This window comes from Trichomycterus rosablanca, chromosome 5, assembly GCF_030014385.1.
Source record: "Trichomycterus rosablanca isolate fTriRos1 chromosome 5, fTriRos1.hap1, whole genome shotgun sequence".
Classification (NCBI taxonomy): domain Eukaryota; kingdom Metazoa; phylum Chordata; class Actinopteri; order Siluriformes; family Trichomycteridae; genus Trichomycterus; species Trichomycterus rosablanca.
The window spans coordinates 7,330,939-7,358,174 of record NC_085992.1 but is presented as its reverse complement, the minus strand read 5'-3'; the positions used below and the strand labels follow the sequence as shown (position 1 = coordinate 7,358,174).

Genomic DNA, 27,236 nt, shown 5'->3' with positions numbered 1-27,236 from the left:
AATCATATTTTAATCTTTAAAGAGTTGTTTCTAGGGATGGGCATTTTTTATTTATTTTTTATATCAGCAATCGACTTTTAAAAAATAAAAGATTATATTTCAGTGCATTTGATAACAGCCACAAACAGCACATGATCATATCCTAAATGTAGTCAGCAATGGGAAATCAATTGTCCCACTATAAAGTCTGTTAAAAGGAAAGAAGCATGAGAACAGGTTCAGGGTAAAACATGGACAGAGCTTGCGAAAACAAATGAACAAGCTGTAACAAGGCGGGTCCCGCCTTACCACTGAGACATCAAGTGCAGCCCATTTAAAACATGAATCCCGAATGCTTTTATGGTCCATGCACTAAACAGAGTACAAAAATGGCTTCTATTATGTAGGTAGTGCAATTTTGACATCATGAAGTGCTTTCATGATTTGCTTTGCTGGACCCCCGCTATCATTTAATGCGGTATGAAACACCATGACCTTTTCCTACAATCTAAATTACAGGTAATAAATGGAATTTTTATATTTAGATTTTCAAAAAAAAAACTATTTTAGGGACTATTTATCCTGATCAGGATCACAGCTCTATTTGGAAACACTGGGCAGCCACTTATTGTTAATAACTAAGTCCTTTTTAAAGAGAGCCATAATACATCAGTAAATCTGTGCTTAAATTTTGACCGATCAACTAACCAATATTTTGCCCATCCCTAGATGTTTCATTTCTTGTGTGTATGTGTGTGTGTGTGTGTGTGTGTGTTTTGCACTTTTGCCTATCCAGTCTTCCTGTCTGAAACATTATGTTTAGATAAAGTGTAACAGACTGTTGAGCTGTGACTCAAAGCTATATTAAATTAATCAGTAGCTAAACTACAGCTCTTTGTAGAAACATATCAGTTTAACAAGTAGCAAATTTGAATACTTATTTACCAATGTTAGCACTATATTCCAGTTTGTGCAGTGTCTTGCAATATGAAGTGCCTAATTTTTATGTGTGTGTATGTGTGTGTTTACTACAATAAGGGCAATCAGAAATGAGGTCTCCTACCTCCCAGAAAAACCTGGTTTAATATTAAATACATTAAAAATCTATTTGTACCTGAAATTAGCCCCAGAAATGTGATATATAAAATCTTATTTATTTGTTCGTTTTTTGGTCCTTCAGTGTATATGCACGGTTTAAAATTTCCCCTTTATTTTGAGGCGTCTACAACCCTGTTTAGTAGGGGAATCGCTTATCAGGGTGATGTCTTTAAAATGTTTGTACACTGTGATGAAACTCTTGTATCAGGATGAGAAATAGATTGATGCTGGACAAGCACGTTTCAGGCAGGTTAATAGGAAACTGATAGGGTTACCAAATGATGGAAGAACTAAAATGTATGCATTTATTATAAACCATTCTTCACTTAGTTCAGACTCGGATTTGAGAGGGCAGCAATCATACTAAAAGACCAAATTATCTTATGGTGGCCTTGATAATTAGCTAGCAATGAATACAAAGTTGTAACTGAAGTAGTATGCTAATCTCTGCAATATTGTTGCCCTTGAGGACTAGAGTCTGACACTCTTGGTTTTGCAGTTCTGACCCATTATCTACCATTCCAGAAGATGAGACACATAAAGCCAGTCCATATATGTCAGGCTCGTAAGATTTAAGATCAACATGTTAACAAGCTAACTGTCCTTGTCAAGTCAATCAAATGTATTTGTATAGCGCTATTTACTATAGCAGTTGTCTCAAAGCCACTTAACAGAATCCAGGACCAACAGACCAAAAACCCCTGTTGAGCCGAGGGTGACAGTGGCAAGGAAAAACTCACATCCAAGTTTTTCATAAGGCACAATGTAATTTTGCTGTGTAACTGTATCAGGAGAAAAATAAAAGACCTGGAAGAACAAAATTACTCTAGGTCTTTATGTAAAACTATAGTAATCCCATCTTAATGAGGCTTAACACATTAAGATCAGTGGCAGCTGCTGGTCTTTCAAAGAGGGGAAGCTCATTGTCGGCTTACATCATAAAATTTGTCAATTTATTTATACATAAATTCTGCCCTCCGTTGCTTTTCAAGAAAATGGCCTGTGATCCTATCGTACCAAGTAGGCGTCTTTTCCAGGGACTTGACCAGTGTCCTCTCAATGGCCAGCAAATAGCCGTCAATCAAAACGGGATTCAGCCTTTCGACTGATCCTCCAATCATCTTGCAGAAGCTCAGCATCCGGGGGCAGGACAAAATCGTGGCATTTATCCAATGACCGGCGAGTTTCAAAGCAATGAAAAAAAACGTTCCATGCAGTCCCGTTGAAGTGAATAGACGCTCAGCTTCTACGGGCAAATGCACTGACGCTACGGGAATGTATGAGAATTTAACAAAATCGAGTCAGTCGATTTGTGATAAGTAGCTGATTCTGAACGAACTCGTCTTCGAGATGAACGTGTTCTAACTCATTTGTAGTCAATGAAATGTTAACACAACATATTTGACCATTTAATTTTTGACATTTTAGGGGAAGCTGAGCTTCCCTTACGGTCTTAGAGAAATCGCCACTGATTTAGATCCCATGTACATTCTAATGAACACAGTTGTACCTTTATTCTATGATTTGTGTAATCTAAAACCTCTTAAATGCAAAAAAATTGAATGTCTACATGCTGTGAATGAGTGAATGTTTGTAAACCAGCTATTGTCATATCTGATAAGTCTATAATATCCTGTCTCAAGGTGGATTATATAAATGCACATTCTAAACAACATTCGTTAATTGTAATTAACATTAGTGTAAAACATTTTGATCTCCTTAAACAAAAAAAAATTCTGAAGGAAAATGTTTCAAATACTTGTAAAAGTGTTCTCTCTTAATCATTTCATTTTTTGGAAATGTGTGTGTGCACATGTTTTATTACCACAGGTACATCTTGCTGACTTTCTCCTGTCACACAGGTAGAAGGGAGAACATAGCCATCTGTTTCCTGGACTCCCTCTGCCGTGCTTGACGTGCAAAATAAACCATTGCATGAATATGCCAAACACTCAACACAACACATTCTTACTTTATATGTACTTAAACCTGGCATCAGTGGTGACCCGTCTCTATCTACTGTATATGTATGGCACTATACATGTGTAATAATGTTTTCTACAAGATAATGTGAAAATAATGAGGGCTCTTCTTGTAACCTAATAAAGTTGCAGTTGTTTCAGGAAATCAATATACCTGTGTGTGAAATGTTCATGTCTTTTATATGTACAGTACATATTTTTTGTGACAGATATGAAAAAAAGTACATATACATTTTTTTTTCCATTTTTATCAACAACTTTTCCTGGACAGGGCAGTAATCCCCCAGGCACAAGACAAGAATACCCTGGATTCAAACCAGATCTCAGCGTTGGTGGGCTAGAGAAACAGACTGCTGCATCACCTGAGCGTGTAGCATCTAAATCAGAGGTGTCAAACTCAAGGCCCGTCATTTGATCCGGCCCGCGAGAGCTTAAACGACTGTACGATTGTTGTGATGGTTCGAGTCGTTACAGAGACGCGCTTATTATTTAATGCGCTCCTGCGCCTTTAAAATCGGCAACTGTTGTCATCGTAGTCATGGCAACTAACTTTGACCTTCGCTAAAAGCCATGTGACTTTTACGGCAAAAGAACGCGGGGTAGCGTAGTCAATAATGTAAACAATAATAAATAAATATAAATAATTATATTGCAATATAATACCCAAGCATTGTCTGTAAGTAGTGGCGTTTATATTCTCAGTTGTTGGTAAATGTTTAGTGAGTATATCACAGCATTTTAGTTACAAATTTACCATAATTAAATACAATTGTTATCGTTACTATAGCAATTAGTATCTTTACACTAAATGCTAACTCGTTAGCGCTATTTTACGTTTGGTTAAATCTCATATTGTACCAGATGTAACACTTGACTACAGCTGTGAGCTTTTACTGTATTAAGTTCTTAATTGTTTTTATTGTTTGTATTTTTACTTCATTTTGATGCACACAGTGTATCACACAGCTGGGAAGCAAATAAACCGACTGTATTCTGAAGGGAGCTGTCTGTCTGTCTGTCTAGCTGAGAAAGGGGGATAAACTATTAGTGAGGGCAGAATGATTGTCTTACAATACACTGTAAAATCCTAAACAAACTGCATCTTTCAAAATGCAGGCTGATTTTGTGACCTGCAAAGTGACACATCCCACCAGTAGATGATGTTACACATATTTACACATGATCCTAAAATGTACAAGAAGATAAGTAAGAAAATTAAGCATAAGGAGGAAATTTAATGAAAGTGAAAACAAGTTTGTGCTTCAGGAAGATAAACCGGTGCATCTCTTGTGTTATGAGGCCGTGTCTGTGGTAAAGTAGGACAATATAAATGCAGAATTCAGCCTTTAAGAAAAACAACAGACTGCAATCACAGCAGGATACGTTACAATCGGCCCTTTGAGGGCCACAATAATGTTGATGTGGCCCTCGGTGAAAATGAGTTTGACACCCCTGATCTAAACGATAAATGAAACTCGATAAAAACGTGGCATGTACAAAAGTTTGAACAGCCTTTCTAGTTCGAGCAGGGCCGGAGTGGGCCCGTTTTTCAGCCCGGGAGTTTCATGCCCAAACCCAGCCCACTATTTCCATGGAGGAAAAATTTGAATAAATGAAACAGCAGCTAGCTCTTACAATGCCTTTTTATTGGGTATAAGTTCAGGTATATGTTGGTAAGTTAACAGAAAACACTTCACTTAAACATGTTTAATTCAATTTTCTGATTTAAAAGGTAAAAAAATTTGATAAAGATGAAAATTTATTTACATTTGTACAGGAGCAATAAGTTGAAATAAAAATAATTTGAAATTAAAATTGCATTTGTCTTCCCAACATAGAGGTGCTCTATTGTTAGGTTTACACTAAACTCTTAAGTAGCTTCACTACACGCATATTTAGTGGCTGCCTACAGCATCAAAAGCCTCCTAAGCAGTGCACTGGTTTCTATAACTTTATTAATAACGGTGTCATTGTCTATAGACATGAGACATGGCTTATCTGCTGCTCTGAGGCTAAAAAAAACAAAAACATTTCATTAAGGGTTAGCCTATTTTGCTGAATAACATAACAAGCTTGAAGTTTTTTTTGTTTTGTTTTGTTTAAACAATTTAGCCTTTATTATGATGGTGTAAAATTGATAGTGATTTAGGCTATTTGTCTCCATTTGTTAAAATAAATTAGGCTATCGTGTTGACATCTTTCTGAATGTCTGAACAATTTAACATACTGTATATCATGTATATTCTCTACGTTATATTTTACATTACAAATAACTATCTTAGTTTAAATAACTTTGTGAGACTATCCTCTACCTGTCTCTTCAGTAGTCATGGCCTCCTCGGGATCATCAGTACAGTAGCGTCGGAACAAAAACATCCCATTAATGAGTTAGGCTATTTAATATATTACACTTCAAATTATGTTTATTATTTTCAGCTTGAAACTGGATATTTGTGATTAATGGTGTGTACTGGGTTCTACAAAATAAACTACGCTAAGTTGACTTGGCTATGTTGCGCAATACCGGCTGCATGGGGTCTGTCCTCTGGAAAACAGGTCTGTTCATTTGGCACATTTGGCAGCATCTTCTTCCAACAGCTTTCTTTTTTTTTTAAGCTGGCCTTTTCGGTTCCACCTGGCCTCTTCCTGCCCTCCATCACCACCGACTGATGGTTTGCGCTTTTCTGTTGCTATATTTACTTTTACCGGCGCTCCAGAAAAGACACCTCGTGGGCCAAACCAACTTAAACATTTGGGAGGGGAGAATTCCCTCAGATGGTAGAACCCATCTAATCTACTGCGATGTAGGGGCTGCGCTGTCAGAATGGAGAATGAATGCAAGAAGAAGATTAGATGACAGATAAGTGTCAAAATTATTTTTCCCATCCAACCGGCCCAAACTCGAGACTGACATGAGCCGGCCCATCGGGAATCCTCCCGAATCTCCCGATTAGCCACTCCAGGCTTGAGTTCGAGTATTAAGTAAGTTACACTTAACTTACTTATTATGACTTACATTGTCCTTTCAGCACCTTCTCTAAACAGCTGATCTGAAAATATAAATATAAAGTTAATTAACTTTCAGATTCTGTTGTTTAAAGTATCATTAGGAACTGGCGACATTGCAGTAAGGAAAGTATCTAAAGGACGAAGGGGCACGAAAGCGTACGAAGAATCACGAAGGTGCACGAAGCAGCACGGAAACGCACGAAGACTCACACAGGCGAACGAAAGAACACGAAGGCGTTTAAAGACACAAAAGCAAACGAAAACGCACAAACTTGCGAAGCGGCAAACAGAGTAGCGCGAAAACGCACAAAGACATCAACATACAGCGCAAAACATCAGACAGACTTGCAAAACTCTCTTTATCGGGCTTCAAACCCGGCAGAAAGAACCCTGTTTTAGCCGACAATCTGGAGGGCTGTGTTTCAATCCACGCCTGAAATAGTAGCTGCCTGAATTCGTTGTGTTAGTCTGTATACGAAGCAGAAGGCTGATTAAGCGAGTTTCGGATATTGTAATCAAATGTTTAGTGTTGAGTTATTGGACGTGCCTATGTTAAAAGTCTTTACTCTTTATACAATTGATTTTAAGTATTCTGTTGACAGTTTATTGGCTCACACGTTTACACTGATGCACTGATCATGCACTCTTTTAAACAACTAGTATACTTTGGTCCCTTATATTTTACAATCATTTGTCTTGCTGTTGGCATTGTCTTAATGAAATAACCATCTTCACACGTGCAAGTCACACATGCCCATTTTACATAATGTCTTCTGTTGAAATGGGGTTTGTGCATACTACAAAGGTGTACCTAATAAAGTGCTTTATGAGTGTATTTCATATGACCATGGCTTTCCAGACTTTTGCATACTATTTTATATAGACACAGTTTTGTTGCCACAGTGGCATCACAGAGTCAGCTGTAGCCTAGTGGTTAAGTGATCAGAGGGTCGCTGGTTCAAGCCCCACCACTGCCAGGTTGCTGCTGTTGGGCCCTTGAGAAAGGCCCTTAACCCTCAATTGCTCAGACTGTATACTGTAACAGTAATGTAAGTCACTTTGGATAAAGGCGTCTGCTGAAAATGTAAATGCATCAATCCATTTTCAAAGTATTTTGTCTTTGACTGTGGGGATCATCTGACAGACGTTTTTGGGAATCTATGTGATAAGTAGCTAAATTCATTGTATTAGTTGAGTGTTACTGTTGCCTGTACTTAAATACAGTAACAAACACCAGTTTAGCTTCTCGGTTTTTTCACTCCTGGTCTGCATATAAAGTGTGATTCTGAAAGACTTGTAAACACAAAATTCTGGATGAATATGACCTCTTGACTGTGTGAAGTGTATTTACACAATAAACTGCATGTGGTCAAGATTTCACATTCAGCCAGAATGTTGTGTAAATGTGAGAATTCTTTGCAGGCAGTACAGTTTGCTACAGTGGGCACATTCAGCGAGGCATTGAATTAAGTGAATTAGGTGAACTCGAGTGCTCCCGCTGAGTGGAGTGCACTGGGGTGTGTTAAGCGGTGAAGTGAGCTAATTAGGAGTGACAGAATGAGGCAGCAGCCAGTTGTAGTAATGGTGTAATCTGTATAGCTCATAGTTTTGCTCTGTGACTTGCTGACCCACAGTGTGTGAGTTTATTTGGATCCCACTGTGCTGTAGTTAGCCTTATCAGAGCTTTATACCATGACATGAAACCACACACTGTAACTAGTAACCACATTTGTCAACTATGAGTATTGGCTAAACTATTTGCTGCAAGTAAATGACAGCAGCAGACTTGTGGACAGTTTGTGTTTTGCCAAAATCTCACTTATCCAATCCAATACCGATCCATGTTTCAGGCCAGTGTTGGCACTAATACCTATACTCATTACTAGGTAGGTATAAAGGTATAACTTAAATTAATATAAACAGTTTTATAAAATTTAAATGGAAAGAATATAAAATATCCTTTATAAAATTGTTTTGTACTTTAATTAACATAATCATAATTACTGAAAATATGAAAGAAGTCCAACATTTAATTAGTCAATAATTGTAAGAAAATGTAAACAACCACATACTTCTTTAACCTGCTTTTACTCTGTTCTTCAATGGTCAGGACCCCCACAAGACCACCACAGAGCAGGTATTATTTAGGTGGTGGATGATTCTCAGCACTGTAGTGACACTGACATGGTGGTGGTGTGTTAGTGTGTTGTGCTGGTATGAGTGGATCAGACACAGCAGCGCTGCTGGAGTTTTTAAATACCGTGTCCACTCACTGTCCACTCTATTAGACACTCCTACCTAGTTGGTCCACCTCGTAGATGTAAAGTCAGAGACGATCGCTCATCTATTGCTGCTGTTGGAGTTGGTCATCTTCTAGACCTTCATCAGTGGTCACAGGACGCTGCCCACACGGCGCTGTTGGCTGGATATTTTTGGTTGGTGGACTATTCTCAGTCCAGCAGTGAGGGCGGCACGGTGACTAATTGGGTAGCACTGTTGCCTCACAGCAAGAAGGTCCTGGGTTCGATCCCCAGGTGGGGCGGTCCGGGTCCTTTCTCTGGAGAGATACAAAATTGTCCATGACTGTGTTCAATATAACCTTGTGAACTGATGAAACCTTGTGTAATGAGTAACTACCGTTTCTGTCATGAATGTAACCAAAGTGTAAAACATGACGTTAAAATCCTAATAAACAAACAAACAGTCCAGCAGTGACAGTGAGGTGTTTAAAAACTCCAGCAGCGCTGCTGTGTCTGATCCACTCATACCAGCACAACACACACTAACACACCACCACCATGTCAGTGTCACTGCAGTGCTGAGAATGATCCACCACCTAGTGGTCCTGGGAGAGTCCTGACCATTGAAGAACAGCATGAAAGGGGGCTAACAAAGCATGCAGAGAAACAGATGGACTACAGTCAGTAATTGTAGAACTTCAAAGTATTTCTATTTGGTAAGTGGAGCTGATAAAATGGACAGTGAGTGTAGAAACAAGGAGGTGGTTTTAATGTTATGGCTGATCGGTGTATTATCATTAAACAGCCATCAGTAGCTTGATTCAGTTGTGTATTATGAGGTCAACAAATACAGGTCAATAAATAAGTGGACTGACTTCATAAACTGTTAGAAACCTTTAATTTGCCAACAGTAAGGAGCATGATTGAATCAGCAATTTGTTTTCTAAGGATCACAGCAGATTTACAGTACAATTACATGCCGACATGTAAATCTATGCCCACAAACTATTTGAAAATGTGCCAGAGGACAGGACACAATTCCTAGAGCCTGTCAGTGGAACTAAACTTTACTGACAATCACTTCCATTTTCACTGAAAAGACAAGAGTGATCTCTATTTCTCGCTTCCTTTGAACACTTTCTCTAATCTGTCTCATCTCTTTCACGCTCTCCTGGGAGCAGTTGTTGAAATGAAAACGTTGCAGCAACCGTAAGTGATGAAGTGAAGGACGTTTGAAGAAGCTGGAGAACAGGAGTTTAATTTCCATGGTGCGCTCAACCCTCTGGCACCCCTGCTGTGATCAAGGGAAAGGTGCTTTGTTTTCTCTGGTGGTGGAAGAACTGAAAGCAATGTGTTTACCAAGCACTAGAAATAAATTATAGTGTTCATTGTGCTCCTGTGCTGAAATGAGTACAGTAGTTGAACGTGTAACATAAACTAATATAGATATGGAGTATTAAAATACTGTTTGTATTAAATATGTTTTCACTGACCACTTAGAAACATGCTTATTTATGTATTTATCCTATCAGGGCACAAGGCATCTCAGAGCATTAAGGTAAATGGGTTATGAAGATAGAAAACCACATGTATCTCTGTCAGCCTAGAATGGAAATCTAAGCCTGCAGTGGGTGAAAGCTCACTCTAACTAACTAATTTATTTATTTATTTATATTTTAACGTCATGTTTTACACACTCTGATTACATTAATGACAGGACAGGTAGGTAATTGTTACACAAGATTCATCAGTTCACAAGTTTTAATGTCAAATACAGTCATGGACAATTTTGCATCTCCAATTCACCTCACTTGCATGTCTTTGGACTGTGGGAGGAAACCGGAGCTCCTGGAGGAAACCCACGCAAACACACACAGACTGTCCCACCCAGGACCTTCTTGCTGTGAGGCGATTTTCAGCATTTAGCAGACGCTTTCATCCAAAGCGACATACAATTTTGACTGAACATATTCTTTTTTTAATTTTTTTGAGCAATTGAGGGTTAAGGACCTTGCTCAGGGGCCCAACAGTGGCGACCTGGCGGTGGTGGGGCTTGAACTAGGAGCTCATGGGCCCCAGTGCAAAAAAATATTTTGGGCCCCCTCAACAAATGTCACATATATATATACTGTATATACAGTGTATCACAAAAGTGAGTACACCCCTCACATTTCTGCAGATATTTAAGTATATCTTTTCATGGGACAACACTGACAAAATGACACTTTGACACAATGAAAAGTAGTCTGTGTGCAGCTTATATAACAGTGTAAATTTATTCTTCCCTCAAAATAACTCAATATACAGCCAATAATGTCCAAACCACCGGCAACAAAAGTGAGTACACCCCTAAGAGACTACACCCCTAAATGTCCAAATTGAACACTGCTTGTCATTTTCCCTCCAAAATGTCATGTGATTTGTTAGTGTTACTAGGTCTCAGGTGTGCATAGGGAGCAGGTGTGTTCAATTTAGTAGTACAGCTCTCACACTCTCTCATACTGGCCACTGAAAGTTCCAACATGGCACCTCATGGCAAAGAACTCTCTGAGGATCTTAAAAGACGAATTGTTGCACTACATGAAGATGGCCAAGGCTACAAGAAGATTGCCAACACCCTGAAACTGAGCTGCAGCACAGTGGCCAAGATCATCCAGCGTTTTAAAAGAGCAGGGTCCACTCAGAACAGACCTCGCGTTGGTCGTCCAAAGAAGCTGAGTGCACGAGCTCAGCGTCACATCCAACTGCTGTCTTTGAAAGATAGGCGCAGGAGTGCTGTCAGCATTGCTGCAGATATTGAAAAGGTGGGGGGTCAGCCTGTCAGTGCTCAGACCATACGCCGCACACTACATCAAATTGGTCTGCATGGCTGTCACCCCAGAAGGAAGCCTCTTCTGAAGTCTCTACACAAGAAAGCCCGCAAACAGTTTGCTGAAGACATGTCAACAAAGGACATGGATTACTGGAACCATGTCCTATGGTCTGATGAGACCAAGATTAATTTGTTTGGTTCAGATGGTCTCAAGCATGTGTGGTGGCAATCAGGTGAGGAGTACAAAGAAAAGTGTGTCATGCCTACAGTCAAGCATGGTGGTGGGAATGCCATGGTCTGGGGCTGCATGAGTGCAGCAGGTGTTGGGGAGTTACATTTCATTGAGGGACACATGAACTCCAATATGTACTGTGAAATACTGAAGCAGAGCATGATCCCCTCCCTCCGGAAACTGGGTCGCAGGGCAGTGTTCCAGCATGATAATGACCCCAAACACACCTCTAAGACGACCACTGCTTTATTGAAGAGGCTGAGGGTAAAGGTGATGGACTGGCCAAGCATGTCTCCAGACCTAAACCCAATAGAACATCTTTGGGGCATCCTCAAGCGGAAGGTGGGGGAGCGCAAAGTCTCGAATATCCGCCAGCTCCGTGATGTCGTCATGGAGGAGTGGAAAAGCATTCCAGTGGCAACCTGTGAAGCTCTGGTAAACTCCATGCCCAGGAGAGTTAAGGCAGTTCTGGGAAATAATGGTGGCCACACAAAATATTGACACTTCGGGAACTTTCACTAAGGGGTGTACTCACTTTTGTTGCCGGTGGTTTAGAGATTAATGGCTGTATATTGAGTTATTTTGAGGGAAGAATAAATTTACACTGTTATATAAGCTGCACACAGACTACTTTTCATTGTGTCAAAGTGTCATTTTGTCAGTGTTGTCCCATGAAAAGATATACTTAAATATCTGCAGAAATGTGAGGGGTGTACTCACTTTTGTGATACACTGTATATTTGTTTTATTACATATATATATATATCATTGTTTGCTATATATTTTCTGTTTGGCTTGCCATAATACATGAGTAATACGTGCAGCCAATGGGGGGGCAGTGAGGTGGGTGGTTGAGTTCATGTTTTGGAGGCCCCTCCCCCTGCCATGGGCCCCAGTGCACCTGCCCCCCTGCACCCCCTGTAGTTACGCCACTGCTTCTGAGTACTAGTCCAGTACCTTAACCACTGGGCTAACACCGTGCCTACCTCACTCTAACTAAACAGCTGAAGATTGTTTTCTAATTTCTAGTCATCAGTTTTCCTGATCAGAGTCATAGTGGGTCTGATTTATTTGGCAAGAGGTAGAAAACACACAGGACAGGTTGCCAGTCCATCACAGGGCAACACACTCACAATTTCTAGAAGCACCAGTTGACATGACTGCATGTTATTGGACCAGAGGAAACCCATGTGGATACAGGAGGAACATGCAAACTCCACACACACAAAAAAACTCCTGGGCATCTGGCCTGGAAATCAAACTCTGGCAGTTCTGTGAGACGACAGCACTACCCACTGTGCCACCATGCTGCCTCACACCTTTTTTGCTGCAATATGCATTTCTCCAAAGATTATGGTGGAGATTTGCAAACAAAAAAAAACATTATGGGATTTCCAAGAACACCTTTATACCAAAAACTATGCTAGGTAAGCCAGAGGAAAGCCTTTTCTTTACTCAAAACAACCTTATGCCCAATGCCAAATTTAGTGAAGAATCTGGGAGGTTGCCAAGAATTGTAACATTAATTTCTTAGTAGAAAGAGACACTTGAAGTTACTTTCATTGTCAGATTAGGCTAATTAACCACACAGACAGTCCCTTTTTTTACCAATAATCCTGTAGCTGACTATGTGAGCTGCAAATAAAAGAATTAAAAATTGTAAAGCTTTAATAAATTTCTGCCCCATGCCGTTATGCCCACTCCTTAAAACTTTGCTTGAATTGTAAACAGGAAGCTGCCAAAACTGTGCTCATCATAAAGACATACATTCATTTACAGTATGTACACAATGGGAAGCTCAGAAAAAGATGCATTTTAAAAAGGTCAGCGAGAGGTTACCAGCTCCATTGTTTCCACTGAAAGTATACTGAACTGTGCTGACTTTCGTTAAACCAGGTCATGAGAAATAATTTCCACCCCATCGAGTTAAAACTGCACACCCCCTTTTTACTGCAGACTGTATTGAAAACTGTATGAGACTAAGTATACAGACTTTGATATTAATTATAAAGATTGATGCTTTGCTTTGTTATAATATCAAACAGTGCAAATGAGTATGTGCTGTATATTTAAAGCTGAATACTAAAGCTCCCGACAGTGAAACTTACACATCGTTGTCTGATCACACCGAAAGCTGTGTGTACTCTCTGCTCAGACACACGTACCCGTGATGTTAGCACCACTATTTATAGACTGTATAAGACTGAATTTAATCACAAGACTAAAAGTCTTCTCTGTCCATGCAGTTTTGTTCTGTACTAGTTTCAGCATTTCACAAATATGTACATGTGACCAGAATCATTTCTGATTTCTGCTGTTGTTAAGAGCTAGAAACTAAAAATATGTTCTATGTGAGTGCTGCAAGCTGTCATCATTCTGCAAGTATAACGTTTGGTTTCAGTTCCTCGTGTGGTCGAGAGTGTAGACATCCCCTGAAACTGAACACAGCTGTTGTATGACAGAAGCTGAGTTTCGGCTGCCTTGTTCATATGACTGTCTTATCTTTTTTTTTTAATAGCAAAAGTGAAAGAAACCACACAACAAATATTTAAAATATAAAGTGGTTTATTAAAAAAGAGATTTACTTCACAACAAAATAAATAACAAAAGCATAACATTTTAATTCGGAAAAGAGTTAGGCGCTCGAGTGGGGCAGTGATATAATCTGCCAGATACCAGCTGGCTGCTGACACAAACGTGACTGGCTGTGCCTGTGGGACAGGTGTTTGGGTTGGGGACAAAACAAGTTCCTTACTGCTGCTGCAAGTTTGGCCTCTGCTGGTCGAGGTGCCTGCATGTGAGATGATTGACAGATTGTATCCCCCCCTCTGTATTCCTTACTGTAAATATTTTATGTTACATTTGAAAACAAATACACTTAAGAAATAATACAGCAGCATTATTTGTATGCAAATAAATAACATATGTATTTAAATATATTTATTAATTGGCCAATTAATTGGCAGCAGTAAAATATGCTAGCACACCAGAGCTGGGATTTCGAATACATCGTATCAAATCTCAGCTCTGCCATCCGGCTGGATGGCTACATGAAAAACGATTGGCTGTTGTTCACAGGGTGGGACGAGCCGGACCAAGGTTCCTCATAACTGGTTCAATTACGACCTCTGCTGGCTGATTGATGGCGCCTGCAAGGAGTTGAGGGATAATACTGATCAGGGTGTGGCTCTTCATACACAAAGCTGATCCGCATATGAACTCGCCTCGTGCAGGTAAAAGATACAGTCGGCTACTGCACGTGTCGGAGGGGGTGTGCGTCAGTTGCGAAGCTCCTCAGTCTGCAGTGGAGGGTTGTATCGGTAGAGGTGAAGTGTAGCGCAATCAGGGTAATTGGATACGACTAGATTGGGGGGGGGGGGGGATTTAAGAAATGAAAAGAAAAAATATATATATACATTTACTAATTAAAGGACAAAGTGGGAGATTGTTATTAAAACACTTAACCATTACATAATAGCTGCGACTGAATTTCTTACATGCACAATTTCTTGTTATTGTCACATCTGCCTTTTATTACTATTTTCTCTTTTCTGGTCTCTCAGTGCAAACTGCATTTCAGTACTCCCGTTCACCGGAATGATGTTCACCTGTAAAGAAGAGACACTACCATCAAAAAAAATAGCAGCAGCGACTGACAACAACATTAACTGACTTACTGGATTTTTTACATTTTTGTAAAAGAAAACACATATTTTTGGCCAAAATGAAAGTTTGTGGGTGCTTTTAATATGAAGAATTCTATTGGGCACTAAAAATATTTAGTTAAGTATACATAATCTTTGTTTACTTCGGTTATCAGCTTTTACAGCCAACAAGGTTCTTGGATGTTTGACCACTGAAAACAGATGGTAACACTACCACCAACATGCTTGATGGTAGGTACAGTTGAGTTTTCTCATTCTCAGCAATGAATTCTAGCTTTGAGGTGGTAATTTGGGATTAAGGGCATAAAAAAAATTTTAAAGGTTGAAAATATGTGGAAAAGGTCGAAAATTCATTCCAAATTTTCTTCTACCCCAAAATCAGTATCTACTGCACAATTTAAATTATAATTGTTATTTAAATAATTAATACCACTGTGTTAAATTATTAGTTTGACCAAATATTGTAATTACACAAATTTACACCAAAGTAATAATGAAAGCAATATTTAAAAAGCACCAAACATGTCTTGGCTGACAAGAAAAAGAAAAAAGTTTGTAAAAACTGTTCATTTACAAGCGTCTGGTTTCAAAAAACGCTTCTATTTAAGTATATGACTAAAAATAAATGTTATCACTTGACAAAGTAAAACACCAAACAAAAGCACAAATTCTTATAACCTCATTATGTCTGCTATTTTTGGCTAAACTTTAATAAAAACACAGGCGCTGTAAATATAGTTCCCCTGCCATTGCCAGGGACAGTCTGCCACCTTGTGGATTACGTGGGAGCAGCAGGATTTTATGACGTCAGAAGATACTGTAGTTGACTAAGATAATTGTGGTAGGAGAAGGGTGGGAACCACAGAACAGGCAGACATGCATAACCAGTGCTCTCTAATCAGCTTAGAAAAGGAAATTAATCAGCACAGCACACTTCACAACAAGCTGTACAATAATTCACAGTCTATACACAGACATACAACTATTCAAAAAACGTTTGATTTAAGATAATGACCACAGTCAAATTTACCAAAGCAGAAAATGCAGATAAAAAATCTTTTTAAACTGAGAGACAGATAAAATAACTAAAAATGGGTTTGTAAAAGGAACTAAACCTAACTGACTGAAGGAAATGAGCAAGTGGGCCACCCATCGGATGGGTGCTTCTGTGCATTTCAGTTAGTATAAATAGCCATTTCCTCTTAGGCCACTCTGTCGCCGTGACAACTGCCCTGCCTGGACAAGACCACTAGAAGGCATTCGGAGTTGTCCCACCCTCCCGAGTCAGAAAGCTTAAGAACGAGCCTGTAGCCTCACCTCCTGCCCCAAAAACAACCAGTACAATGGAGCACCACTTCCTCCGAGTCTTACAGACCACACCCACCTACACACTGGCCTTTATATACACAGAGAACAGGAACTTCTTGTTGTCCAACAAGGTTTTCATTCATGAAGATCGTACTGAATGTAAAGTAGTAGTACAGCATTTAGAAGTACATCAAACGGTCAAGTGTCCAATCCTGTTCAATTAGCATGTTTCTGAGGTGCATCATCACGTCTAAAATGAAGCTGATTGGGTGGAGAAATGTCTTAAAAGGGCAATTCACAAAGCCACTTTTTATCGGTCATAGAATAATTTTTTGGGGTCTGCTTGCAGATAGAGCATGTACAGGGTGTTAATATGAGACTGACTGTAGGTATAAACAGTCCTTTATTTTGCAGTTAGCAATTTTGCCATAATTGGACAGTCTTAATCCTTTAATAAATAATAAAATACACTTTCAGAGCTGGTTTCCAAGACCTTAATTCATCCTAGGCTTTGACTAAATTTGAAATTACTTCCATGTCACTAAAAGCTAACCCAAGTTGTCTGATTTTCACTTGGCCGACTTCATAAACATAATTATGAGTCTTGCCGACACAGCAACGTGTAGGAGAGGTTCATGGCTTGTTCTTCCTTGAATCACTGTTGGTGGGTCCTCACCACAACTGCCTGTGACCACCCCTTGCTGTTTTGGACATAATATTGGTGGCACGGTGGCTCATTGGGTAGCACTGTCTTCTCACAGCAAGAAGATCCTGGGTTCGATCCCCAGGTGGGGTGGTCCGGGTCCTTTCTGTGTGGAGTTTGCATGTTCTCCTTGTGTCTGCATGGGTTTCCTCCCACAGATACAAAATTGTCCACGACTGTGTTTGATATTAAACTTGTGAACTGGTGAATCTTGTGTAACGAGGAACTACCGTCTGTCATTAATGTAATTAAAGTGTGTAAAACATGACGTTAAAATCCTAATATAATATAATTATATTAATACATAATTTTGCCCTTTTTTAAGTTGCTCAAAGCCCATATCTGCTGCATTTAACATGTGTACTATGAGTTACTACGATCAGTCCAGCCTTTAATATGTCCCTGACTGTGACATGCAAAAATATTATGGAACAGAAAACATTGTGGGGGTGGCCTAATGTTTCGGTTCAATATATGATGTTTCCTTACAAAAATGCATTCAATATTGTCAGCATTACGAGCTAAAATTGTCAGACCATGACCTGTACTTCCCATGTAAACAGTGCACCAGTAAACAGTTCAACAAAATAAATAGGGGCCCCAATGCTAAACACCCAGTTCAGTATAACACTGCTATTATTTACAGTAAGTAAACTGACTAAAAGGAAAGAAAGAGCACTAAAGAGACTCAATCATCTCTTACTCCTAATCATGAAAGTCTTTTGTATCCACAAAGTAAGAAAAAATTTTAATGCTGTGGCAAAGAATTCTTCTCTGCGTCCATGGTATCTGTAAGCCAGAGAGTGCAAACACCCCACTCCCAGCCATATCTAGCCTCCAGCTGAGAGTGTAGGATGTTTACACCCCCTGAGACTCATGTGGCGTAAGTGGAGATGGCATAATATTAAAAAAAATTTACTAAACATATCTGCAAACTAAGTTAAAAAAAAATTACTTGTGGCCAGACTACAGAAGGTAACGAAATGTTCAACAGTGGACAGTACTAAATAAAAATAATTACTAAAAATGAGTACTATAAAATTAATCCCAGTCACAAACATCTATTGAGGGTTCAAGGCAACTGAAGAAAAAGTGAAGGCTTTTAGCAGGACGTGGAAACAAAGTAGGTAAAAGCGTCATTTCCATGCCCTTCAGAAATCTGCTCTCTGATTATCACAGTCTTTAAGATGACCGGTACTTTCTATTAATAAAGCCACATTCTTTAGTGCTCTGGCCAGCTGAGTGACCAAACAGATTTATTGTTTGTTTTTGAAAGGGTAAAAATGGGGAAGTGCAGACGCTTTGGCTGTTCTCCTACAGCAGACTTACATCATCAGGCAGGCCAGTGCTACTCTCATGGCACCTGTCCAGCGTCCCGCTTCTCTTGAGGATGTGACCACTCCCAGACCTTGTGAACCCATTTATAAAAGTGCTGGAATTCTTGGGCCTGGTTTCCTTTTACTGGACAAGTGCTCTATCTTGCTTATTCCACTCGAGCTTATCTCTCGTCTCTGCCGCCACCCCACCACCGATCAAGGAGGGACAAACTTCTGACACACGTGCAGCAGCCGGCCACTTCTTTTCACCAGCCAGGGATAGGGTCTTACAGAACACAGTATAGTGTGCAGAGAGCAACACACTGACACCAGCGATCAGCTGCACTACCGTGCAGGTACTTTGATCAGCAGTGCCAGCAAACATCCCTGATGACTTTTTCTCCCAACTGGGTGACTGGTGTTTTACCCAAGTGGGGAATCGGGTAAAAGCTGTCCAGAGTGCTGAAACCAGGCGCTTAATTTGAAAAAAATCTATATTATTTATATTATTTATAGTAATTTTCATGCACCACTTGATCCTTGTCAGGACTGGCTACAAGTCAGGAATAAATCCTGGAAAGTTTGGCAGTTTATTGCAGGGCATCACACACCTACATCTCTTCTCACACTGAGGCAATCTGGAGCAAATAATACAACTTCTGCACATTTCAAGTTGAGAGGAAACTGAAGATTCATTAAACAACTAAGATTCATAGAAATTTCATACAATAGACTGTAGAATATATAACAGAGCTGAGTTAACTATAAGCAAAGCAAAATAACCCACACAATAACCCCATTTATGCAAACATGCATCCAACTGAATTATCCTACATGAAGAAAAACAAAATTAATACTAAACAAAGAAGTGAACTCTCTCGTCAACTGCAGAAAGCACCTTTAGATTCTGATCAGTCAATTCCTAAATTATAATTAAACTAAGTTATCCAATAGGATCTGACTGTGATGATAACAGCTAAACATTAATGTGTGTAATCTGTTTTAGAGTGGAGAAGTGTCATGCTACAGTATCCCATTTCTGTGGCAGTCATTGCACCTACTATGGGAGACTCAGGCTGGTAGTAAAATAGAGAAGTTGATGTGATACAGACTTTACAGGCCTTTTAAACAGCAAAGGCATCAACTCAGATTTAACTCCACAGGTGCATGGAATGTGTTTTAAAGGGCTTGAGGTGTTAATCCGACACAAACGGCATGCCACTGCCCCTAGGTTGACATTTAGCCTCCGGAGTTAGAACCCGGTCCATGGTTCACTGCTGTGCCCTTCTGCTTGCATGATTATATCCTGTCTCCAGAGCCTGTTTGATGATCTAATCCCAGAAGGAGCTACTTTAACCTGCGTGAGACTTAATGACTTGCTTAACTAATAGTTTCAAACCATAAATCTGAGAATCTTCTTGTGTGTCACAATCATGTATTATAACCATGTGATTTAAGATGAATTTTTATTTAAAGTAAAAAATCATTAAAAGAACTGTCCCAGATGACCCCAAGTTAAGAGTCAAAGCCTTATTATTCAAATGTGAGTTATTTAATTAAAACATAGGTGGACAATCCTGTGAATGATTAAGTTCAGGTGTTTGTCACACCCATTGCTAACAGTTGTAAAAAATCAATTACATGCTTCCAACATTTGGGGAAGACCTTTTCAATTTCACCATGACTGACTGATTCTGAACAAAGCAAGGTCCATTGTTGAAACTGTTCTAACCACAATCAATAATACAGTAATACAATTTCCCATAAAGATGAAGAGCCCAACAAGCTCATGGCCAGGTGTCCACATACATTTGGCCCTATAATGTAGATTAAAGTTTACTCATTTTTGGGAATGGCTTAACCTAACTAGTAACACTAGACCTAAGGCATGAAAACACTCTAAACAGGAAATCAGTGCATTGCAGGGTATCAAACACGTTAGGACTTCGATTTTAACCAATTTGACATCTTCAATTTTTGTGAGGAAAAAATCCAAGAATCTGTATAAAACAGGTCAGCACAACATGAGACAGCACAAGCGTTGACACAAGTAACAAATACACATTTATTCATTTTTACTGTACTGATTTAAGGACTGGTAACAGGGTGATAAACATTCTACACTGGACAGGACACCAGGCACTGAAAGTCATGACACCAGGCACTGAAAGTTATTTCCTCTCCCTGATATACAGGGACAATTTTGACTAGCTAATTTAAATACTTTTCTACTCCTTACCATGAGTTTTAGAGGTGGTAATGGCAGTTGGCTGCTGCAAACATCCGACTGAAAGCTCAATTTTAAGCACCAGCTTCCAGTCAAGGATGTTTACAGTAGCCTGTACTGCCAGTGGCATGAAGTTTCTCCCCAACCATCAGTCTATACATCACTGCTGCATGAATTCCACCAGCCAACCCAACATATTTTTAAGCACAACTTCTCAGAAAACAAATTATGTTTACCTGGACATAGTATTTAAAATTACAGTACGAAATCAAACATCATATTGTTTTTTATGTTGAATGGCTCTGTGGAAATATAATCAACACCTTTGTCAAGGACTTTCCTTTAAGCTGTGTGATGCTGTTTTTCCATCAGACACTATGAATGCCGCCTGCAATGTGGGCAGAATTGTATTTACATTAAAAACAATAGAGTCAGTGGAAGGAGTTTGTTTTGCCATGACACTCGTACAAAGGTCAAACCCCCTGCAGGCCCAAAGCATTTCTATTACATATACACACACATGTATACATACACACATGTATATATATATACACACACACACAAACACGCATAACCTGATTCGTGCCAACTTAATCAGTTCTGAGTCACGATCACAATGGACATATCTCGTTTACCATCTTAATGACACTATTATGGCTATTATAAGCTTAGCTTCCAATTTTAAACTCAGCCCTCCCTACAGCCAGTCATCCCAGCTCTGTGAATTTAACTTCTCCAGTGTAATCAAGGAGAACTGTCCAGTCATCAACATTGTGTAGAGGAGTAGAGGAGGGGAGATAGATACAGAAAAGATAGTCACACTTGGATTTCCCAATCAATTGAACAGCCTTTTAATTTAATTTTATTTATTAGGATTTTAACATCATGTTTTACACTTTGGTTACATTCATGACAGAAATGGTAGTTATTCGTTACACAAGATTCATCAGTTCACAAGTTTGTCAAACACAGTCATGGACAATTTTGTATCTCCAATTCACCTCACTTGCATGTTTTTGGACTGTGGGAGGAAACCAGAGCTCCCAGAGGAAACCCAAGCAGACATGGGGAGAACATGCAAACTTCGCCTTTTATTTACTGTATTATTACAATATAGTAGGTTTTAATAGCCGAGACACTTATCAGTCCACCTGCATACCTGAGGCCTGACCAAACCAGTTTGTAATAGCTGGAATTTGCACTTGACATCACTTGACTTTTATTTTAATGGGATTTGGGATGAAGCACTTATGTTTTGTTAAACTTTGACCCACTTTAAGTCTGTAATCAATAGCACCAATATTGTGACATTTGTCATGATATTAATCTCATAAATTTGTTCACATGTAAGGCATGTCACTGGCTTTTTTTTATACTTCCCAATTCCTGTGTGAACAATAACTGCATATTTACATAATGTACAGTAGGTTTACAATATTTCCAGCTGGGTGTCTATTGTGTACAGTTTCTCCAGTGTGTGGAGGCATTCAAACGCGTTGGCTTGGTCTCTCTCTCCCTCTCTCTCTCTCACACACACACTTAGTGAAACTCCCAGGGTCCCATATCCCTCCCAGTTTTAGGTCACGGCAGGAACAAAGCAAACTTTATCAGAACAGTACAATCCCACATTCCGCAGATTCTTAGCACTTGGCAACCGTATCGCACACAGTATGGCAGAGGGGGAAGGGTGCAAGAGGAGAACTAGAGGGAGCAAAATTAAGAGGAATCCCACTGCCTCGCCTGAGTGGTCACACAGTTAGGGAACACTAATGTCAATGGTGTAGTTAGCGCTCATGTCGAAAAATGTAAAAGAAAAAAAAAAGTATCATGCATCCACACTTCTCTCTCCTGGTTCTCTCTAGTCCTGTTCTGTTTTTCTTAACTGACCTAGCACCCTATCAATCACAGAAACGACTAGTGGTAATCTATCAAGTAATGATTTCTCATTATCCATGTAACAATGGATTATGGAGTCCTGAAGACCTGGGTTCCATTTCTGCCTCAGATCACTTTCTGCCAAAATAATTTTAAATATTCTTCTTATGTGTGCTGAGATCATCTAGTTTCATCCCACGACCAAAAAAAATGCAAAAGTTGGATTGGCCAGTCTAAATTGCACCTTGGTGCGAGTGCAGGAATGCGTTTTGTGGGCCCGGTATTTCCAGGTGACACCAGATCCACTATAAGTCTGACCAGGATGAAGCAGTTTAATAAAAATTAATAAAGCCTTCTTGAAGGTCATCTTAACTCTAAGCTCCTAAAGGTTTGCTTTATTGTCTTATACCTAATAGATCTTACACCACAGATATCGTGTGTTTTATCAAGGTGGTGTGATTTGTCGTGTTAACAGTGAAACCCACTTTGTTTATTATATGCCTTTACTGCAAAGTCAAAGCAAAGTCACAGAGCTTCTCTACACTAGCTGTGCAACAGTTCAACTCCCTCTGCACTGAATCTTACTCCTTTCACACAGTTCTTTCTATCAGGAATGCTGTAAAAGTGAAAGATAATAAATAGTCTTAAGCTATGCGGCCGTTTGGCTTGGCTCTTATAATGCTCCAGCGAATCCTGAGATACAAAATTATTGTGAAGTATTTGTCCTTTATAAAAATAAAATAAAAAAAAATCACCATGTTTTCTAAAAATGGACACTCAAGGTAAGATATACAAAGAGAATAATAACACTAACAATAAGCATGAGAATTGTGCATTGTTCGTGTATAGCGGTTTCTTTGTTCCTATTTTTGTTGTATTAATTGTCACTATGATGATTGTACAGCACTTTGGTTAACAGCTGTTGCTTTTGATGTGCTCTAGAAATAAACTGACATTGACACAGCTATTATCTATTCAGTGCAAGCCAGAAAATCAAAAGCATCATTACACAGAGCACGCAACATAGCCAATGTTTATTTCCTAATCCAGACTTGATATGAAATCTGCCATTAACCTTCCTGTGTCACATTTTTTTCCTGCCAGAAGTGCTTTCACAACTGTTTGGACTCTGAGAATGAATATTCTCTCAACCATTTATTAAGTCAGATACACTGTTTATGCTGGTGGCATACTACTGACATTTGTTAACACAAAAACATGGTATAGACTTATCTGTTTAGACTAATGATGTAGTATACACACATCTGTTGTCAGTAATAATGCAGCACCGACATCTGTCTAATAGCAATGCAGTACATATTTACTGTGCTCAGTACAGTTACATTTTTGGCATTTAGCAGACACTTTTATTCAGTGACTTACAGTATGGTGACAGTATACAGTCTAAACAAGTGAGGATTGAGGGCCTTGCTCAAGGGCCTAACAGTGGCAACCTAGCAGTGGTGGGGCTTGAACCAGTGACCTTTTGATTACTAGTCTTGTCCCTTAACCTCTAGGCTATAACTGCCCAGTAGGCTATAAATACTCAGTAGAACATTGGTAAACGGGGTAGAATTTTTTAACATACAAAGTACAAAGAGTAGATTACAGCAGGCTCAAACAGGGCATACGGGGGAAAAAAAACTTGGAGACAGCACACACTGAAATGATTAGGTGAATCTTTGTAAACTATAATGCTTTTGTTTAACTGAATTAGTCTTTTAAGATGCAACATTAAAATGAAATTTGCTTTTAATTATTTTCATTCAGGCTTAGTTTTAAGTGAATGAGTGTTTCTACATTTGTAAGAGCTATTTTTATTAGGAAGTAATTAAAATTAAAATTACTAAAGGAAAGCTGTAAAAACAAACTGCAAATTTACACACACAGGAACATTTTGCACATTTTGTTCACTCATTTGCCTTTTTCTAAAAACCCAAACATGCCTGAAGTAAGCATCAGATGAGTGCTAGTCGCTCTGACCTTGTGAGAGGTCACAATCTTGTGTGCTTATGCGCCGCTTAAGCACAAAGGCCCGATTCCAGGCACGAAATGCACAGTAACAGAAGAAGTCATCCATGTCACTAGTACACTTATTAACAGACCTTGCTCTCAGAGGTCAGGAACAAGTATGCTGTTGTATTCTTTTAGAGGTTCCTCTTCCCACGACAGAACAGCAACATGGGAAGACAAATGTAGACTAAGCAAAAAATGTTTAATTTCAGGTTCCAAAGTCCATGTTAAAATGGCAGGTCCTGGTTCTGGTAGAACAAAAATCAGGCCTTCATCAAGAATGCCCCAAATGACTACCTAGTGATTTCTGATTGGGTGTTAATGCAGCTCTCTATGTAATTAGACTTAACTAAAATTTAATAATTAAAGAGTTGGAGTAAGCAGTTCTGGAAAGCCAGACTCCCTCATTCCTGAGCCAAGACAGGAAGTGTGCCTATTTCCATGGGAACACTCCCAAAAAAAGCCAACTTTCCACATGCACAGGAAGCTTCTTACTTGACTTAAAGAAACAAATGACTTACAGCCCACTCTTTTTTAATTCTCTCACAGAGGCAGATTTGGTGTACTTTGTATATTTTTTATGCAGACTACTGCACCACATGCTTGCGTCTTTACACTTAAATGTTTAGAAACGTTTAATTCATTGCATAATCTGTAAGTAAATGTACATCCTGTCCTCTGAGGAAATTAGAGGAAAAGGTCACATAGCAGGGCAGATCATGCAATTGCAGGCAACTGTGATATCTGCACGCCTCCAGACATGACTGACTTTTCTTTAGGTTAAGCAGCAGAATTTTTTAGAATCATTTTATGTGTCATATATGTATAGATAAATATACAGATGTAAAGTACAACTACATTCTTTCTTCGCATATGCCAGCCTGTTTGAAAGCTGGGGTCTGAGCACAGGATCAGGCATTGTAGAGGGTTAAGGGCCTTGCTCAAGGGCCCAACAGTGGCTGCATGGCAGAGCTGGGATTTGAACTCTCAACCTCTCAGTTGATAGCTCAAAGCCCTACCCATTAGGCTACCACTATTCCTGGTGGAAAAGGTGAAAAAGGCCAAAACCAAGAACCATAAGAAAGAAACCTTTAGTTTGTGATAAGCTGTATGGAACACTGTGACCTTACTATACTAGCAGGAACATTTGAAGTGTTCTGTTAGTTTAATAAGTCAATTTCTGGATAGCCATTACGCTTATAACACTTTACTTCTACGAAGGCCTAAACCGTATTTCCTCAGATAAAAGGAAATATGGTTTGGGATTAAAGTTTGTGGTTAAAAACAACATTAATTATTACAGGCTCACCTTAGTTTGCTCCAACTTCTCTCAGCCGGCGAGTTGTCCGTGGCTGCGTCCCAAACCGCATACTAACCTACTAAAAAGTGTGTCAAACACCACTAGCGTGGTTGAGTTTTGTACATACTTTTTAGTACTTAGTATGCAGTTTGAAACACAGCCAGACTTTTCCGCTCTCAGTCGCTTTCCTGTTCACATGTCGACATTTACCGGATCAGCTGTGTCTTGTGTGCACTTTTAAGTCGCGAAAAAAGGATGCCCCGACCTTCACCATGTCTTCACAATTTTCGACCCGTTTCACACAGTCAGCACTGCCACGTTTTCGGTCGAACTCGAGACGAACACCAGCGTCTCAACAATGCACACTACTGAACTACATAGTGTGCCAAAATACACAGCACGTCTGACACAACCACAACCTACTTAGTACGCTAGTGTTCATTCTGTACCAACTATGCCACTATCCTTACATAACGCTAAAATATGCAGAGCTTCATAAGATAGCATCGTGGGTTCTTGACTCCTCTTGTCCAGTCCGATTAAAAGCCGAAGACATAACCCCGCCGTTCTGGACACTGTCTCTGTCCTCACTTTTTCTACATTAACTCACTCACTCGGTCCCGCCCCTTTTTGTCAACACTGACCAATCAGGAAACATGTAGCTTTCAGCTGCAGCCTACGGCCTTCACCCTAGTGCGCTTCATGACCCCAAATCTACCTGCAGCAGGGCTGTAATTATAATATATATTAGGGGAAACACGTCCCTCCTGTTTTCAGATAGGCTCACAATGTTCTCCCAATATACTGATGTACAATTATAAATAAATATATTCTCACTAGTCTTGTTTGGATCAGTCAGTGCCCCCAGGTGTTCATTACATTTACATTTATGGCATTTAGCAGACACTTTTATCCAGTTCAAGCAATTGAGGTTTTAGGGCCTTGCTCAGGTGCCCAACCGTGGTAGCCTAGTGGGTAGAGCTTTGGACAATCAACTGAAAAACTTAAACTGAATCCCAGCTCTGCCATGCAGCCACTGTTGGGCCCTTGAGCAAGGCCCTTAACCCTCTCTGCACCAGGGGTGCCGTATGATGGCTGACCCTGCACTCTGACCCCAGCTTCCAAACAAGCTGGGATACGAGAAGAAAGAATTTTGTTGTACTGTACACCTGTGTGTGTGTGTGTGTATATATATACAGTGTATCACAAAAGTGAGTACACCGCTCACATTTCTGCAGATATTTAAGTATATCTTTTCATGGGACAACACTGACAAAATGACACTTTGACACAATGAAAAGTAGTCTGTGTGCAGCTTATATAACAGTGTAAATTTATTCCTCCCTCAAAATAACTCAATATACAGCCATTAATGTCTAAACCACCGGCAACAAAAGTGAGTACACCCCTTAGTGAAAGTTCCTGAAGTGTCAATATTTTGTGTGGCCACCATTATTTCCCAGAACTGCCTTAACTC

General features: G+C 39.5%; 1 long non-coding RNA gene across 2 annotated transcripts; it reads right to left on the bottom strand.

The window, feature by feature from the left end:
• Nucleotides 1–13,899: 13,899 nt before the first annotated feature.
• LOC134314243 (uncharacterized) lies at nucleotides 13,900–26,283 on the bottom strand. Of its 2 annotated transcripts, XR_010012357.1 has the most exons (3): nucleotides 25,769–26,283; nucleotides 14,850–14,960; nucleotides 13,900–14,713 (listed from the first exon to the last, which is right to left on the bottom strand). It is a non-coding gene; the product is annotated as an uncharacterized LOC134314243 (long non-coding RNA). The 2 variants fall into 2 exon arrangements; XR_010012356.1 differs by having other exon boundaries at nucleotides 13,900–14,960.
• Nucleotides 26,284–27,236: the final 953 nt, after the last annotated feature.